At 45.0% G+C, this 19,671-nt stretch overlaps 1 protein-coding gene and 1 non-coding gene across 5 annotated transcripts in view; both read right to left on the bottom strand.

Moving 5' to 3' along the window:
* LOC126484308 (glutamine synthetase 2 cytoplasmic) overlaps nt 1–19,671 on the bottom strand; it is a 444,933-nt gene that overhangs the window by 121,842 nt on the left and 303,420 nt on the right. The gene's annotated exons all lie outside the window — the stretch shown is intronic.
* LOC126424386 (U6 spliceosomal RNA) lies at nt 15,153–15,259 on the bottom strand. The gene has a single exon (XR_007576166.1). It is a non-coding gene; the product is annotated as a U6 spliceosomal RNA (small nuclear RNA).

Below are 19,671 nucleotides of genomic sequence, written 5' to 3'. Positions count from 1 at the left end.
AAAACGATTGCACGTCAGTCCCAATTGACAGAATAGAAGACAGCTAAAAACAGGCACGTTGAAAAAGGGTTAAAGGAGACACCATACAGAAACGGAGGTCTAAAACTAAAAATTAAACGGCCTTCGCCATATTGCTTTGACGGATAAAAAGTAAAACGCGGTCGACAGTCCGTGAGTCATTTGCTAAAACGGCTGATAACACAGACGACAAACCCAAACGGGAACATAGCCTAAACGGTTAAAAAAGGGGATTCAACCAGGAAGTGGACAGTTAAAACTCCGGCCCAATGTGGACAAAGTGGTGGGGGAGCAGGAGCTGCAAAATGACGATGGCTAAAAAGGCAGTGCCCGATACGAAACCTAGCTAAAATGACCTCCACCCGGCAGGAGGGCCGAGAGGAGGTAGTCCAAGCCACTGGGAGAGGCTTAATAATCCTGAACTTATTCCCATGAAGGGAGGACCAATGGCAATGCCAAAGGGACACCACCACCTGACAGATGCCAACACAGAGATAATTGGAGGGAATATAGGAACTAGTGGGCTGAGGTACAAGGACTGCAGCCTTGGCAGCAGCATCAGCAGACTCGTTTCCTGGCAGACTGACATGACGAGGAACCCACATAAACTACACAATGGTTCCACCATGAGTGAGAAAGTGACGGCTTTCCTGGACCTGTTGCACTAAGGGGTGGGCTATGTACAGCGCACCTAGACTTTGAAGGGCGCTGAGTTGAGTCTGAGCAGAAGGCACAATTGAAACGTCAGTGTCACCGTATGTACTCCGTGCCTGATATAGGGCGAAGAGCTCGGCTGTAAATATAGAGCAATGTGCCGGAAGCCGATATCGAAAGACAGTGGTGCCAATGAAGAAGGCACACCCGACCCCACGGGCAGTCCGAGAGCCATCAGTGTATACAAAGGTACTATCGCGAAGTTCCTTGCGAAGATCGTGGAACTGAAGGCGATAGACCGAGGCTGGAGTAGTGTCCTTAGAAAGCGAATGAAGGCCAAGGTTAACATGGGCCGCTTCACAAAGCCAAGGTGGTGAAGGGTTCACACCCACCGGGAAAGTTGCAGGTACTGTGAAGTTAAGCTCAAATGGTTCAAATGGCTCTGATCACTATGGGACTTAACATCTGACGTCATCAGTCCCCTAGAACTTAGAACTAGTTAAACCTAACTAACTGAAGGACATCACACACATCCATGCCGGAGTCAGGATTCGAACCTGTAGCGGTCGCGCGGTTCCAGACTGAAGCGCCCAGAACCGCTCCGCCACCCCAGCCGGCTGAAGTTAAGCCGCCGTAGCAAGTACCGAAAGCGGATTTAAGAAAGAAGGAGGGGACGAAGTCCACATCGTCTGGGAAGTATGAGAAGCAGCACTGACGCAGCTGAACGAGGGTTGGGAGCAACCATCCAATTGTGTGGAGTCGCTGCATCGACGAGGCCGCTTTGCCAACCAACAGATATGCCGGAGTGCTGTGTCTGCTGTGAGATACAGTAGACACCTATACACAAACACACAGAGCGCAGCCGGCATGCAAAGTCTCCACTGTGGCACCACTTAAGATAAATCGCCTAAGAGGACGCACATAACCAGGACCATGTTGTACTTCGGGAGTAAGTCATGCAGACAGTCCGATACATGTGCCACAGTTACGCTCTGCTGCCACAGAAGGCGCTGATAGCACGGACTACATCATGCTTCCGCCTGACGTCAGACAAACAGAACTGAACATTTATCCGCCGACCTCGGATTTAAGCGGACGCACAGCTTCACTTAGCGAGAAGCTATTATATCAGCTACCAACAGTTACTGTCATATAGCATCATTCACAGCGTCGAAGAAACTCCTAAGTGTCTCAATGTGCGTTATTAACAAAGTCAGAAGTTAGATACTGTCACCGAGACCAACTAGCAGTTAGTTTCGTTCCCTGAGTTAGGATAAGACCAATGTTCAGAACTTTAATTTCAGCACCATGCTTTGTCAGCATCACAATGAAGCTAAGTATTTGCACATACTGTTTTATTAAATTAGCGTTATATATAAAAGAAGTTTAATTTCTTAACCGATTTCGGTCTCTACGTGCACTTTTTCAGAAGGTTACACCTAACCCATTATTTGCGAGTGTCAGCAATACGATACATAAAGCATATTGCAGTGGTCATATGGATCGTAGTGTACTGTGAATAGCATGACCACTGCAATATGCTGTATGTATCCTATTGCTGAAACTCGCAAATAATGCATGGGGGGGGGGGGGGGGGGGAGAACTAAGTGTCCGAAATCCGTTAAGAAATCAAATATCTTTCATGTAATTTGTTGCTGATTATTTCGACGTATTCAACCACAGTTGCTGAAGATGGATAAAGTACTAAACTTTGCCGGCCGGTGTGGCCGTGCGGTTCTAAGCGCGTCAGTTTGGAACCGCGTGACCGCTACGGTTGTAGGTTCGAATCCTGCCTCGGGCATGGATGTGTGTGATGTCCTTAGGTTAGTTAGGTTTAAGTAGTTCTAAGTTCTAGGGGACTGATGACCTCAGTAGTTAAGTCCCATAGTGCTCAGAGCCATTTTTGAACTAAACTTTGTTGTTACTTATTGTGCTACCAGCATTTTCGTAATAGTTCTAAGTTTCTCTGTGACGTGCAGTCACATCACCTCGATACAGTAACAATTTTCCGTGGTAGAAGTTCGCTTCCTGCTACCTCTATATTGGGTGCCAAACTCGTTTGGTGAACACGACACAGAGGCAGGGTCGGGTGCGATGATAATTAAAATTGTACGCCGTATTAAGCCATCGTCGAATGGATTTTGTTAATAAACCAAACACTTGGCCCCCTTCGCGGAGAACGTCCTCGGCGCAATAGGAGAGGGTGACGGGGGAAGGAAAGGCGTTGATTCGATTCGCTGCAGATGTCTCTTAGCTGACAGTTGGGTAAAAAACAAAACACCGTTTAATAACCTGGAAAATTTTAGTAATTGTAGCATTTCCGGCGCCGAAAGTTCACATTTTATCTTAGGACCCTGTGCGTCGGCAGGACAGCAGCTGTTTAAAGGCCGGGGCGCACAGCAGCGATAAGGCAGCAATGGCGCAGTGCGTGACCCTCGGTGACGCACGGCGGCTGCTCCACACGGCACCCGCTCTCACAACAGCAGCCTGTGACCCGCGCTATCCTGACAGCCTCCCAGATAGCGGCGTAACGGAATCAAAGCTAACTGGACCGCAGGGGGTCCACTAAGTGGCACTAACCGCTTCATCGCTCATATTCTCTAAACTGTCCTCCTGACGGTTTTTTCCTCAATTGTGTATAACTCACGGAAATAGCCTTTTGCGTTCACTCGACCTGGTCCCGCATTCGTGAGGAAATAGTTCCTACTCCTATTCGACAAACACAGTTCCATTTTTCCTGGTTTCCGCTCAGATACCACTAACGACGGAACAGATGCTCGTTTCCCCTTCTTTGCCAATGTATTTGGCGACTGAGCTGTTTTGATCTCCCCACCGACAGAAGCAAAATCGTACCAGGCAGTGTCTCGCAAGCGACGGAGGTGGCGTTGAAGCATTCTACGGAAATGCTGATTCGAGGGCTTCTACAGCCAATGGCCGTGCCGCAGTGGTAATACCGCTTCCCGTCAGATCACCGAAATTAGGCGCTGCTGGGGTGGGCTAGCCTTTGGATGGGTGCCCTTCCGGTATGCCAAGCGCTGTTGGCAAGCAGGGTGCACTCAGTCCTTATGAGGCAAACTGAGTAGCTACGTTTTTGAGAAATAGCGGCTCCAGTCTCGTAAACTGAGATAAGGCTTGGAGAGTGGTGCGCTGACCATATGCCCCTCCATATCCACATCCAGTGACGCCTTTGGGCTGAGGATGACACGGCAGCCGGTGGTTACCGTTGGAGCAGTATTTAGTTTTATTTTCTAAGGGCAGCCTTGGCAGCAGAACCAGCGGCCTCATTTTCTGGCAGACTGACATGACGAAGAACCCACATAAACTGCACAGTGGCTCCACCAAGAGTGAGAAAGTTACAGTTTTCCTGGATCTGTTGCACTAAGGGATAGGCGGTGTACAGCGCACATTGAAGGGGGCTGAGTGAGTCTGAGCAGAGGACAATTGAAAAGGCTGTGTCGCCGGATGTACTCCGTGGCCTGGGCGAGGAGCTCGGCTGTAAATACTGAGCAGTCTGCCGGAAGCCGATATCGAAAGACACTGGTGCCAATGACGAAGGCACACCCGACCCCACAGGCAGTCAGAGAGCCATCAGTGTATACCAAGGTACTACCGCGAAGTCCCATGCGAAGGTCGTGAGACTGAATGCGATAGACCGAGGCTGGAGTAGTGTCCTTAGGAAGCGAATGAAGGCCAAGGTTAACATGGGCCGTTTCACCAAGCCAAGGTGGTGAAGGGTTCACACCCACCGGCAAAGTTGCAGGTAGTCTGAAGTTAAGCTCAAATGGTTCAAATGGCTCTGAGCACTATGGGACTTAACATCTGACGTCATCAGTCCCCTAGAACTTAGAACTACTTAAACCTAACTAACTGAAGGACATCACACACATCCATGCCCGAGTCAGGATTCGAACCTGTTACCGTAGCGGTCGCTCGGTTCCAGACTGAAGCGCCTAGAACAGTTTCCCAAACTCACGAAGTTCCTGCAAGAAGGCCACAGATCATAATCTCCCTAAACGTTCTTTGAAAGATGTCAATTACTAATTAACTACACCGGACTGTTTTGGACGGATATCATTGACTAGAAGCTAATATGGTGCCAATATGGCAGTGTTCACAGCGTTTACGTGTATCACCAGGTCAGGAATATGTAATGAAATAATTCATCCAGGCTAAGCCCGAACATCGCTCGGATGACAATTATTTAAAGGTAACTGGAAGGTGTTTCTTTGGAAATGTCTTTCAGTAAATTTATACAAACCGCACAACACCAAGCACCCAAATGTTTGTAATGCTAATAATTTCTATATCGAGTTATTTCTGATTCCAGTCTAGCAAAACTTTTGAGCTCAGAGGAAATAATAGAACATAAATTATTCTGTCTTCACAAGATTCTGCTATGCTAATGTACTAAGCAATAATCTTAGACGTAATGTTTCGTTTGCTGCTGGAGAAGAAAATCCGATGAGTAAAAGAAATTTTTCGTCAACATAGTCATTATGAGCAACAATAAAAATAGGGACCACGTACTTTCCGCAACCAATCCGAAAACAAAATCTGAACTAATGGCGAATGACGTTGAAAGACGCTTTTGCCTGCCAAGTCGCAACGTATCAGTACCTCACTGAATACAAGACGGTCCCACACTGAACTTCAGCTTTCTGTTAAGCATACGCATACAATGAGAGCTTTTTTTAGTTTTTGCAATAACGACTGTTCCCTGAAGAAATGCGTGCAGCTGCGTATCAACATTTTCAGTGTTTATCTAGAAGCTAAGCTCACCGCTTCCTGTTGAGCTCAGTTGCACTTCCGTGAAAGTTGCACAGGGGAAATGGAAACAAGCTGTCTGTATTCATAAATTTAAGGCCTAGACAATATAATAAACGGCTATGAAGAGCTCAAATTCTACTTTGGACTGTCAGTAAATTACAGCCTACTAACTTTGGTGACCAATTCATTCATAAGTATTAACCTCACTGCGTCTTTAGATCAAAATATGCACCATATACTTTACGTCTAGGGCGAAGCGAATTGTGCATCGGTTCCCAAGTTTTACATAAAACTAACTTAAAATGAAGGAGACGAGGAATATGGAAAGTAAGATTTAGTGGGATACAGCTCTCAATTTTCTTCAATTCCGTCGGCAATATTAAATGTAATTTTCCGTCTTGATTGGTCTTATTTTTAAGAACTGTATCAATAAATGAAACAAATTACATTAACTAACGATATAATTTTATCCCTTATTGACAGAAGAAGTATCAACTAGATACGAGAAACACCTCGAGGGCTGGCTTGTTGATCCACAGCCTGTGTCTTTAAAGGACCGCATTCACAAGAGGAACTTTTCCACTTCTGTCACGCAAATTTGACGCAGGACTTAACTAGCCTGTAATACAATCTGGAACTACTACCATCGAATCCATCTAAGAACAATACTCAGACAAATATCAGCTTGGATCGATGTCCAAGCATACGAGCAAATGCCTTAATCGGGAGAGTTCCTCACCCCAGAAAGTAAAGAGTGAAATGAAACAAATACGTCACCCAACATCAATTTTTAAAGTAGTGCCTAAATAGCAGAATAAACCCTTGACGAAAACAGACCAACAACACTAATAGGGAATCCTACCGATAGATGAAAACGGTCTGGGTAAAGTAAAGACCAAAGTAACCGAAATCTGCGTTTGGCACCCCTAATCGAACAGCTGGGGGTAATTGGTGAAATAACGCATACAAACAATAAAATAGCGTTCAGCGGATTTCGAACTTAGAATTTGAAGATACAGTAAGGTAAATGAGTATTTGCTACCTTCTCACGCATTTGAGCAAGGCTTCCTGTGCGCATTTAATTCTTAATAAGTAATTCTTTTATTTGTACATGAGCTCACAGCCTTGATGAATTTATTGAATGAAACTATTTTCCTGGAAGGCTTTCTATTCAACACTTTAACGTCATGATCAGCCAATGAGGCTTCATAGTCATTCACAGATGTGCCATCATTCCTTCAAGTGAGTGACTAAGCATGGTGCATGATTTTTTTGATAACATTAAGACGAAGGACACAGTTTCATTTGATAAGTACAGGGTGAGTCAAGATTTTGTGAACAATCTTAAGTTTGTTTCCTTTTCTATTCCAGGCTATCAGTACCCACGGATGATTCAAAATTAGATGAATATTAATTTGTTAGTGCCCATGGCTGACATTCGCACTGGAGCAGAGAAGAGTGGTTGCAAGCTTAATGGAAGTTGTGCAGGCGGCGGCCAAAGTGCCTCTAAGATTTGCAGAACCATTTCCAGACGGCGACCAACTCATTTAACAATTTATCGGGTTTACTAGAAGTTTGCAGCAATTGAGCAGTGGCAGACAATTATCACGGAAATGCAGGGCGACCTAGAACTGGCAGAAGTGAACATTGCTGTAGTGCAGAAGGCCGTGCTACGTAGCCCATCAAAATCGGTGAGCCGTTGCAGTCGGGAAACAGGGATTCCATAGGGCAGTGAACCGAAGTATAGCCTTGGCATGCGACCACATCATCTACAAATCGTTCAAGATTTGACTGCTCGGCAGAAACAAGTACTAGTAGAACGCTGTGAAATTCTGGCATAAAAGTGACGGATGAAGCCGGGCACTGTCAGGCAAATCATTTTCATAGACGAAACTATCTTTCATAACGGTAGTCATTCTAATTGTCGTAAGACAATTTTCTGGAGTAAAGAAAATCCTCGTACCGTTCGTGAGCATCCCCAAAGGTAAATGTATGGTGATCGCTACTGGTGTACTTGGCCCACATTTCTTCAAAACCCCAACGGTGAATGCACACGACTACTTGCAAATGCTGAAAGAGAGTACCTACAACTTAGACGAGGACGGTATTTCCGACGCGATGCTGCACTGCCCCATATTGCAACCGAGTATGATGGCACAGTGATTAGCAAACTGGACTTGCATTCGGGGTGGTTCAAACCAGCGTCCGGCCATCCTGATTTAGGTTTTCCGTGATTTCCCTAAATCGATTCAGGCAAATGCCGAGATAGTTCCTTGAAAGGGCACGGCGGACTCTCCCCTCCCCCCCATCCTTCCCTAATCCGATGGGACCGATGACCTCGCTGTGTGGTCCGCTACCCCCGCAACCAAAGAACCAACCCACCCACCCACCCGTATTGCTCGTTCCGTTGGATTGGTCGCGACGGACCATTGTTATGGCCTCCCCAATCTCTGGATCTTACATCCTGTTACTACCAGTTATGGAGTAGGATAATGAAGCGCTTTGTAGTACAAAAGTGAGACTTCTATGAACTCAGAGTAAAAATAGTGTGACGTCCAACATTCCCCAGAAATGTGTGACCTGGAACTAAACTGTACTTTTGAATGTTGGTTTGGTGGCCAGGTTGAGACACTGTATAACGAAGACTCTGAGTAAATGCTTTCTCTGTTTCTCGACTTTCTTACTATGGAATGAAAACTAACGACGATTAATATGACCACTTGTATAAAATGTAGTTTAGTCACTAAAAATCATTTGCCTAAAAATCCCCGGCCTCATCCGTGACATTTCTACCAGAATCTCACAGGGTTGTATCCTACCTGCTTCTGCCGAGCAGTCAGATTTTGAAGGATTTGTACGTGATATGGTCGCATGCCAAGGTCCTTGGATACAATTCCGTTCACTGTCCTCTGTGAAATCCCGGTTTCCAGACTACAACGTCTCGTCGATTTTTGATGGACTCCGAAGTATGACCTCCTGCACTATAGCTACGATTACTTCACTTCTGCCAGTTCTAGGTCACCCCACATTTCGGTGACGATTGTTACTGATCCAGTTGTTCTGGTAAATGCGATAAATTGTTAAACTAGTTGATGGCCTTTCTGTAGAAGCTCCGTAACATCGGCGTCGGTTAAACTGAAGCTTCTCGTCTATGATGTTGAGTTGATGTGCTGCCGCCACACACGCCGTGAGCGATAAGAAACTTCAGCTTAGCGGTGTTTACCGCACGCCTGTTTAGGGTTGGCGGACACGGAGCCAGGCGGCGTAATCAATGCGAGTCGGCAAGTCTGCGGCTGGCTGGCCAGCCGGCATCGCCTTATTGCGTGTGGGCGGTTGTTCCGGCAACGCGCGACCACGTGACTCGCGCCGGCGCCTGTACGCGCGCGCCACTGCCGCTTCCCAGAATTCATTGCGGCCCATTTTCCTTAATTGCACGACAGCCGTCGTCCGGGCCTCAGCGCGAAATGAGACTTTGGAGCGTCGCGTCGGCTCTGCACTGCGCCAGTCTTCCGTCTTGTTCGTCCCTCGTCGCCTTTCCCCGTTGATTTACAGTCTGCTACTATCAGGCCGTCTGCGGGCGCGATGCAAAACCGTGCAAGTGGAGGTCGAAGAAGGAAAAGGTGCGCGTCGATCAGTTGTGCTCTTGGCGCGGTATTGGAAACCGACACCCTTTACATGTAGCAGTCAGTTTCATCTTACTCCAGGTAGCAACACGCTTGCAGCAGAAGCGTGCTCTTCTCTTATGACGGAGGTGACAAGGGAATATCCATACTTTGCTGCTCTTTTTGTACTCATGTTATTACGCTATCGGAGTGGTAGTGTGTGTGTGTGTGTGTGTGTGAGCGCGCGCGCGCGCGCGCGCGTACGCGGAATGGCAGCTGGGACATTCCATTTCGGAAATCGTTAAGGAATTCAGTATTCCGCCATCCACAGTATCAAGAGTGTACCAAGACTGCCACATTTCAGTCATTATCTCTCACCACGAACAACTCGGTGGCCGACGGGCCAAATTAACGACCGAGAGCAGCTGCGATTGCGTAGAGTCGTCAGTGCTAACAGATAAGCAACACTGCGTGAATTAACAGCAGAAATCAATGTGGGACGTACGACGAACGTATCCATTAGGACAGTGCGGGCAAACTTGGCGTTAATGGGCTACGGCAGTAGACGACCGACTCGGGTGCCTCTGCCAATAGCACGACGTCGTCTGCAGCGCCTCTCCTGGGCTCTTAACCATATCAATTGGACCACAGACGACAGAAAAACCGTGGTGTGGTCAGATGAGTCCCGATTTTAGTTGGTAAGCGCTGCTTGTAGCATTCGAAGGTGGCGCAGACCCATGTTGTCAACAAGGCACTATGTATGCTCGTGGTGGCTCGATATTGGTGTGTGCTGGGTTTACGTGGAATGAACTGGTTCCTCTTGTCCAACTGAACCGTTCATTGACTGGAAATGGTTTTGTTCCGCTACTATGAGACCGTTTGCAGCCAAACGACAATGGAATTTTTATGGATGACTGTGCGCCAAGGTCGTTGTGCCGCAGTTATTAGCGTTGGGTTTGAAGAACATTCGGGACAGTTGGAACGAATGTTTTGGCCACCTACATCACCACACATGATTGCCATCTAATATTTGTGGGACATAATCCAAAGATCAGTTTATGCACGAAATCCTGCACCGGCAATTATGGACGGCTACAGTGGCAGCATGGCTCAGTATTGCTGCAGGGGACTTCCAACGGCTTGTTGAGACCATTCCACGTTGAGCTGCTGTACAACACCGGGCAAAAGGAGGTCCGACACGAAATTCGGATGTATGTTGGCATTTGTCACCTCAGTGTACTTTGATTCGACAATATTCTTCTCACAGAGTTACTTTGATAGTATTTTCTCACGCTATAGCGTTCCGTGTTCCATCTAACAATGGCCTGACCTGTTACAAATTCTCCACCACGGTACTGCCGCACACCGCTAGAGAAATCTGTGCTTCCACAGTCTGAATATGGGCACAGTCTTGTGCAACTTCGTCGCCGGCAAGACTAAGCCCTGATCCTCCTTCCAATCTCGTGAAATTTAGCTCGTATGCAGAAATGATAACACCATCAGCTGTATTCACTGGTTTTACTTCATACGAATACGGTTTGGATGTTGAATTACACCTCTTCACCCCCTCCATGCCTCAGGACCATTATGTCGGTACCATCAGTCACACGCACTTTCTGCAGAAGCTCCAAAACAGAGGCGCCCGTCGGACTGAATGTTATCCCCTATGATGCAGAGTTGATGTACTGTTACAGTACACAGCTCGAGCGGTAAAAAGCGTCAGTTTAGAAGACGTCAATGTTTTGGACCTTCTACAGAAAGTGTCTCAACATGGTCGCCCTGAGTTAGAGTGGGTTTGAAGATGGAGTACTGAGACACCGAAACTAAATAAAACCGGTAAATACAGATGATCCTTAGTACATATAACACACAACAAAAGCTGTTGTTCCAATTCCGACAGACGATAGATAGGTGAACTGAGTCATGAAATTTGTGTCAGAACCGTTCACATGTTGTAAGACTCAGAATAAGCAGAGCGGTAATAATAATGTCGTGTGGCTAGGGCCTCCCGTCGGGTAGACCGTTCGCCGAGTGCAAGTCTTTCGCTTTGACGCCACTTCGGCGACTTGTATGTCGATGGGGATGAAATAATGATGATTAGGACAACACAACACCCAGTCCCCGAGCGGAGAAAATCTCCGACCTAGCCGGAAATCGAACCCGGGCCAAAGGATTGACATTCTGTCACGCTGACCACTTTTTTTTTTAATCTCATTTTGTTCTATGTTGCTCTTTGGATTTGTTCGTAGCGGACGTCCGATGACACCCGTTCAGGTTCGTTGTTGATCCATTAACTCAGTTTTTTTATTACAGAGGGCAGCTCACCCTCTGGCCGAACACGCTGAGCTACCGTGCCGGCCACCACTCAGCTGCCGGGGGCGGACAGCAGAGCGGTGACGTGTAGGGGATTCACACTCAGATCTGAGCTCTGGTACAACGGACTGTTTGAATCAGTGATGCACCGGAATTTCAACAGTAAGTCCGTTACCGAGTGCGAATTCATCACGGTATTACACGTTTTTAACAGTCCTTGTCTAGTATTTTATCTTTTTCTTTTCGGCAGATGTCATCTAACAGCGTTGACACTTTCGCGAATGAGAAGGATTAAACCAATTTGATCTGTTTTGGGTAATAAAGTTATTCAGTGTCGACCACAGACAGTGGCTCAGACTTCTTTGATGCACAACAGGAACGCTGAAATCTAGTTGTGTGTGACGTTGTTCCGGGCCGCTATTCTGTGGTAGCATCCATTTCCGCATGTAATGCTGCCGTTACACAGCAGTGCGAGTGTGCTGCCATTCCAGTGATTCTCGCAGGTCTTATTCTTCGTTCCGCTACATTCCTATGCAGCAGTCTGAGAATAAATATCGAAACAGGAGACCGAGAATTCTTAAAAGACCGATACAATGAAACATTCATGAATTCAGATAAAAATTCTATTCGGTTGGGGAGATTGCATTCTGGCTGTTTATGTTGTTACAGCATCGTTCTCAGCGCCTCTTCGATTTGCTGAATTCGCTATTCGGAACTCCGAAATTGCGCTTGCTTGCAGCAAACAAACCTTTCGCGTCTCACTAACAGAAGTTATTTATTTTAGACAATCAGATGACAACAATCGTAGCCTGTTTCCTTCATATAGTGCAGAGGAGGGAAACAGTGTTAATGAGGCCGGGGCCGCATCAATGAATACAAGTATTACAAGGAATATTAAAAAACGACAGGAAATTATTTTTGGTAGGAAGAGTGACCGAAGACAAATATCACAGTATTTAAGTAATCATCAGTCTCTTGTCCAGCATATGGAACATACTAGTGACGATTCTGCAACTGTGGTGGTAGCTTTGAAGAAAATGTCAGCAAAAGCTGATTTTTTATTCAGCTCAGAAAACGAAGATGTGGAGCACAAACGGGCAAAACTCAGAGCGTTGTACAACATACCTTACACAAGTATGTGCCTAGAAAAGTTGCGAAGGATGTAAAAGATCCTCTGTAGTCCAATAGCCGTGTTAAAAGGTTGCTGCGAAAGCAAAGATCTTCATTTTTGTTTTAAACAAAGTCAAAGCCTTGTAGACTAACAGAAGCTGAATGAAGCAAAAATAGCGCGAGGAAAGTGATGACAGAAGTATTCGATGTATTTAAAAGTGGATTCTGGCAAACGATCTCACTAAAAATCCTAAGCAATTTTTGTTCGCGTATAGACAATTAGTAGATCGAAATCCTCTATTCGATCGATCTTCCAAAACTGTTTCACTGCTGAAGATCGTAATACGGTTCCTCCTTTCGACTATCGTACGAATGCTGGAATAGCAGACGTTGAGACAAGCGATCACGGAATAGAAGCTCAAGAAAACTGCTCAACATTCTAAAGGCAACTGGACCGGATGATGTACCCGTGATGGTCTATAAAGATTAAGCGAAAGAAGTCGCTCCCCTTTTAGCAGTAGTTTATGATCGATAACTTAGAAACAAAATGTACCTAGCGGTTGGGAAAACACGGAGGGCACTCCTGTCTTCAAGGAAGGCCGTCGCACAGACCCGCGTAATTATTGGCACATATCGCAGACGTCAAACTGCTACAGAATTATGTAACACGTTCTATGCTCTCACATTAGTACGTTTTTGGAGAAACGAAAATCTTCTCAATGAAAATCGACGAATGCGGCAAACGGAGATTTTGGAAAACGGCTCGCTGTCAGCTTTCTCCGCAAAGTCACGTTTTAATGTGTGGTGGAAGTTGTGTGTTCCACCATTACTTTTCCTGTTCCATTTACGAAACGTTCGCGGGAAGAAAGATAGCTGGTAAATCTCTGTGCGAGCTCCAACTTACCTCCACGGTCTTTTCACGAGATATGAATAGGAGCAAGCAACATGTTGATTGATTCTCCTAGGAACGTACACGCTCTCGGAACTTTCGTTTGCCGCTAGAGTTGGCTAAGCAATATGACGCTTTCGCGCTCGCTAGATGAACCTGTAAGACACCTTATTTTCAGACAATTGTATCTCGGAAACAGACGAGAACGGATGAGTTTATATGAGGTTTCCGTTCAGGAGTGATCCGCATTATAACGTTATTTAATCTTGTCTTGTCCCGTAAAAATGCCGCATATGTACATTCTTGTTTTAAATACGTCTGCAACGCAGGGAGCAGTGGTCCGTCTTGCACGACTTGGAGGGATTTCGCTACTCGAGATAGCCGAGACTGTCGCTAGCTTCCTTTTTCGTAGCCTATAGGTAAGCTGAGGGCGCGCAGCCTCTTTGGCGTACGACGCGAAAAGCTGCAGCAGCCGTGATGATTTATTATAGCTCGGCGCCCGTATAAAATTCCAGAGAGGCTAACCGCCGGAGCAGCGGTAAACAATGCTAACGATCCGGAGTATCGGTAAACGATTAACACGCCAGCAGCGGCACACGATAGCCCTCTCACCTGATCCTCGTCGCGCTGCTCGCTTTCTGGCCGCTAATGAGAGGCCAAAAGCTCCGCCTCGGCCGTAATTTTATGTGCGCTGTTTAACGTCTATTGTAGCCCTACTACAATACAGCGCTCCTACACACTCTTTCCCCGTCAAATCAAAGAAGGCTAGTCTAGAATGCGGGGTGAGCCAGCCAGGGCGATTTTCCTGCAAGGCATATAGCTTGGCAACGCGCCAGTTTCACGCAGCCAATGGTAGGTGGGGAAAGTGGTCATTCCGAGCACTGAAACTGAGACCATTCCATGTTCTTCACGTGTTATTCGAGGTATGTAATGAAGTTTGAGAACACATGTTTGTAGCGCAATGTTAGGACAAGATGATCTCTCACAGCTAGCAGCGTTGTTGGCAGTTTAACTGCGAAGCGCAAACGACTGCGGGCGAAAACAATAGTCGTCTGTAGAGCTCCGCCAAAATTAAGGCTTGCCATACAGACTTTCACAAAATGGCGTCACGTGACATTGAGGTAGGTGCACGATGCAGCTGTGCCCAGCGAACTTGTTATATCGACTCGACTATAGGTCACATTTTGTTGGATAACCAGTTTCGACCCTTTTTTAGGTTATCCTCACCGATTATTAAAAAAGGAAGGAAAAGGTGTACGATAGTATTTTTAATCTTTATTTGGCTTAGGCTTTTACTTTAAAATGTTGATGTATCATAACATGGCTCATTGTATGGAGGTGCTGAAAGTCCTGTCAGCCACGTGACAATATGTGCATAAACTTCTTTGCAGTTCAATTTTCATGAAGTCAGCAGTTTCAACTGAATCTTTGCCAACAGAACTGCGATTCACAGTAATTTGGTGTAATTGCTTCACGTTTTATTTTTATTTAGCATACTTTCACTGAAATGATAATTCAATCAAGACACTACGCTGCCGGCAGGCGTTTATATACATCAACGGGGACAGTTGAAAATGTGTGCCCCGACGGGGACTGGAACCCGGGATCTCCTGCTTACATGGCAGACGCTGTTTCCACCTTTTTTTTCATTTTTCATTTTGTTCGGTATTGTTCGTTGCGTTTGGTTTGGGCGGACGTCACAAGACATCCGTTCAAGTTTATTGTTGATGCCTTTACTCTTTTTTATTACAGAGGGCGAGCAGCCCTCTGACCGAACACGCTGAGCTACCGTGCAGGCTGAAAATGTGGAACTCTTGACGATTTTGCGTGTCATCCTTGTGGAGGGGCCATGCTAATCTTCTCTGTATCGTTCCAATTTTAGTATATGTACTGCCGAAGCAAGTACTATCTGAGCCACCGAGGGCACAGCGGATAGTGCGACTGCAAGGACTTAAATCCCTTGCGCGCTCCCCGTGAGACCCACATTCCCAACGTAATGTCCACACACTACATTCGTAGTGTCCCTGCCCACTATACTCATTATTCGCGGCAGACAATCTGACCGAGTCCTGTAAGAGTTCGGGCAAAAGGTGTGCATGCACACAGAAGGTCAATGGCCGGTCAGCCTTAACTATACGAGGTGCGGATAGAAAAAAAAAACCGGACTGATGCTGGAAAAAACAATTATTTACAATTATTTACAATTTCATGTTATCTCCTTCAATGTACTCTCCTCCTCGGTCTCTACACCGCTCCATACGAATTTTCCACTGTTCATAGCAATGCTGCAGATCATTTTCGGTAAGTCCATACATTACTTCCGTCGCTTTTTCTTTTACTGCTTCAACAGTCTCAAATCTAGTTCCTTTCAAAGCTGACTGGACTTTAGGGAAAAGAAAAAAGTCACAGGGGGCCAAATCAGGTGAATAGGGTGGATGATCTAAGATGGGAATGTTGTGTTTTGCCAAAAAGTCTTCACTGACAACGCACTGTGAGATGGGACATTGTCTTGGTGAAGGATCCATGACATTTTTTCTCCACAAATCGTTCCGTTTTCTCCGTACTCGCTCACGTAGGGTAGCCAGGACGCTAATGTAGTAATGCTGATTCACTGTTTGTCCCTCTGGTACCCAATCAATGTGCACAATCCCTTTGATGTCAAAAAAACAATCATCATTGCCTTGAATTTCGATTTTGACATTCGTGCTTTTTTTTGTCGTCGAGAACCAGGAGTTTTCCAATGCATCGATTGGCGTTTAGTTTCGGGATCGTAAGTAAACAACCACGATTCATCGCAAGTAATAACATTTTGTAAGAAGGTGGGATCACTTTTAATGTTTTCCAGGATGTCAGAACAAATCATTCTTCGGCGTTCCTTCTGTTCAATTGTGAGACACTTTGGAACCATTTTTTAACACACTTTGTTCATGTTGAAACTTTTATGAAGAATCTGCCTAACACTTTCCTTGTCAACTCCTGTTAACTCAGACACTGCTCTGATTGTTAAACGGCGATCTTGTCGAACAAGTTTACCGATTTTTTCAATGTTTGCATCAGTTTTTGCTGACAATGGTCTGCCAGTGCGAGTGTCATCACTGGTGTCTTCGCGGCCATCTTTAAATCGTTTAAACCACTCAAACACTTGTGTTCGCGATAAACAATCATCGCCGTACACTTGTTGTAACATTACAAACGTTTCACTTGCAGATTTTCCTAGTTTGAAACAAAATTTGATGTTAACACGCTGTTCTTTCTGTACACTCAACATTTTCCGACGCACAGACAAAACATCAACTACTTAAAACAGACGCCACGGGCAGACTGAGTGCAGGAGGCAGATGAAACTCGAGCAGTAGGCGGAGCGAGAGTCACGTGACAGGCCACACGACTTTCAGCCTTATTGCATTCGTTTTATTGTTTCACCAGTACTAGTCCGGTTTTTTTCTAGCCACACCTCGTATATCAAGATGCTATCTGTTCTTTCGGACATGTCCGAAAAAACAGATACCATCTTCATATATATACTTTCACTTTATATATTTCTCGTATTACGTCTATCTTTGTACTATCGCATGCATTTTTCTTACCTTGGTAGTAAATCAAATGCGGTAATTTGGTCGTGGGGCGACGATCCCAGTGAAGATGGTGATATGACCAGAAGCTCGGCTACATTTACTGAACGGCATCACAAGCTATGTACATCTCACATTACCTTACGTTGTCATTTCAGCAACATCACATGCCATTAATTTCTTTCTATGTTGTTAACTTTCGTAATTAGAACTCTTTTTGCTTTCTAATTCACTGCCCATTCAGTCATTATATTGACATAAGGATTTGACGTGTACTACTACGAAACAGTCTAGTTTTTCTCTCTCGTTGGCTAGTTACTATCAGCTGCTGAGACAACACCACTGCGTCCATTGCAATCGCTGCCAACATTGTTCCGCTAAACACGTAACAGTACTGCACCTGATGTAAGACTCTTACGCTTAAAGAACTTTAATGCGTTTTATTAAACAATGCCCTGTATCTTCAGAACAAATTCACGAACATCAATAAAATTAAAATGTAGAAGATTTTTGTAAGAACACTCCCTGTACCGGAAGATGTGAGAAGATGTGATAATGTCTTACAGTCATAAATACAGTCATTCGAGAATGAAAATTAAGTGGCACTTTTCGCTATGAAACCTTTCACTTTCTGACTAAAATGGTCCAAACGTTTGTTCCGAACTCTTAATCTAAAAGATAAGGCGTGGTCAGATGTCAAGTTTCAGTAGTGTTCTTACTTGCTGTGAAGATCGTTAATAAAACAGAATTACACGCAATGGCTCCTGCCGCAATGAGAAAAAGGTGTGATCACCCAAAAACCTCATTACGAGTTTGTTCTGGATCAAGTTGTTTTGTTAAGTTAATTTCGCCATGCTTATTCTGGCCATCAGAAACAGCTTCTGCAAGATCAGACTATCACATTGAGGTTACACTAGGCAGCACGAAAGAAAACATTTAACAACAACAGATGACTAAAGTTTCTCCAGTTAACAGCTTACAGAAAGTTCCAGTACAACTGATTTTACGATGTATGGAGCATAAACTAAGAAATATCGCGTCCAAAGGAAATGAGATACCTTTTAAATCCATATCTCTAACGCTTGTTACGTGGAGAATCGTATAAGGTCAAAGCCATGAAATGACGCCTTTAACAGCAAAGCCGTTGTCCAAAAACCTGCGCAAATTTAGGAAACGACGTCTTGTCAATTCCAACTATTTCTGTTCACATGTGGAACAGTCATTTACGGTAGACTGAATAGCAGATAAACAGCTGCCGAGATTACAGCAAGACTTTCAAAGCTTATCAGATTACCAACCAGTAACGATGATAATTGACGTACACCTGCAAATCTATGATTCACTGTAGGAATTTATCGCTGTACCTTGAGGGTGGTTCTGCAGAATATGCAGCAAGATCTAAGAAATGATTAAGTGTATTAATGCTGTGCTGATGTGCTGCTAATACACCGCCACTTCACTCTAATTTCTATCAAATTTGGAACGGTACTAGAATTTTAACCTGTTTCAGATCGTTAAACAGCAAGAGATCGCTGGCAATAACTTCACTGACGCTTATCGGGAATGGCCTATCAGCAGAAGATCAGAAACTTGACACTATCCTTTGTATAAAGTTTGTTTGTGATGTTCTACTGATGAGCCATATCCGAAACGCTTCGATAAAGATTTCGTAACAAGCGATTTTTGCTGTTAAGCGACTTAAAGCATTAATTATGGCGTGCTAAGTGGTTTGTGTAACTGTGCTGGATCTCCAGCACAACCTTGTATCGCAAATTAAACTAATTTGCCATTACAAGTATCTCTGAAGTTCTTCACGTACTACAGGGAAATACGTAGTGTATAAACGGAGTCCCGTTAGCGTAAATTTAACAAAGTAGCACAGGTGGAGTATTCGAGTATTCATGGATCCAACTGAAAATTAACACGACTGTAAGAAAATTATCTAAAACTACAAAACATTCTGAAACTCGCTCATATGGAACGTCGAAAGTGTGGACTTCTCTAGAGTTCGGGCAGTAGCGGCAAGTGTATGTTGCAGTCCCTCACTCAGTGAAAGTCGTCAACACATTTCACAGCTCGCTAGACTTCGCTGTCTGCTCCAAACAGGTTTTTCCAGTTCTCGCACACGTTTGCTACATCACTGCAACGGCGGCTTTGCCGACCTTTATTTATTTTCTTGTACTGTGTTGAGTGGGCAGTAGCAAGTGACCGTCTTAAGAAGCGAACACAGCTTGAGGGAACGTGTCTAGAGGACAGTACAGCACAGAAATACTGAGAAAGTGTACCGTCGTAACGTAGAACACACACATGTGTCGTATCCTGGACTATTGTTCGAAAAACAAGGATAGAATCGTGGAATATGAATTTCCAGCAACTAGCAGCTCCTGCTTGCACAGAGAGAAGTTGGTTCTCCTTATCTGCTTTTTATTAAAGAAAATTACTTCATGTTCACTTTCCACAGTGATTTGTCATAAGCATATGTCACAAAAGTTAACCTTGTTATCTGTTATGGTGGATCGCTGATACGTGACTAAAGTGAAACGATCCTCACGCTTCCAGAATGAATTTTCACTCTGCAGCGGAGTGTGCAGTGAACTGAAACTTCGTGACAGATTGAAACTGTTTGCCGGACCGGATCTAGAAGCTGGTGCCTTTGCATTTCTCAAACAAATGCTCCGCCGCTCTCGCGGGTACTGGCGGAAATTCAAATGGTTCAAATTGCCCTAAGCAATGTGGGACTTAACAT

The sequence above is a fragment of the Schistocerca serialis genome, chromosome 1 (assembly GCF_023864345.2).
Source record: "Schistocerca serialis cubense isolate TAMUIC-IGC-003099 chromosome 1, iqSchSeri2.2, whole genome shotgun sequence".
NCBI lineage: Eukaryota > Metazoa > Arthropoda > Insecta > Orthoptera > Acrididae > Schistocerca > Schistocerca serialis.
This window is presented reverse-complemented; position numbering and strand designations above follow the sequence as displayed.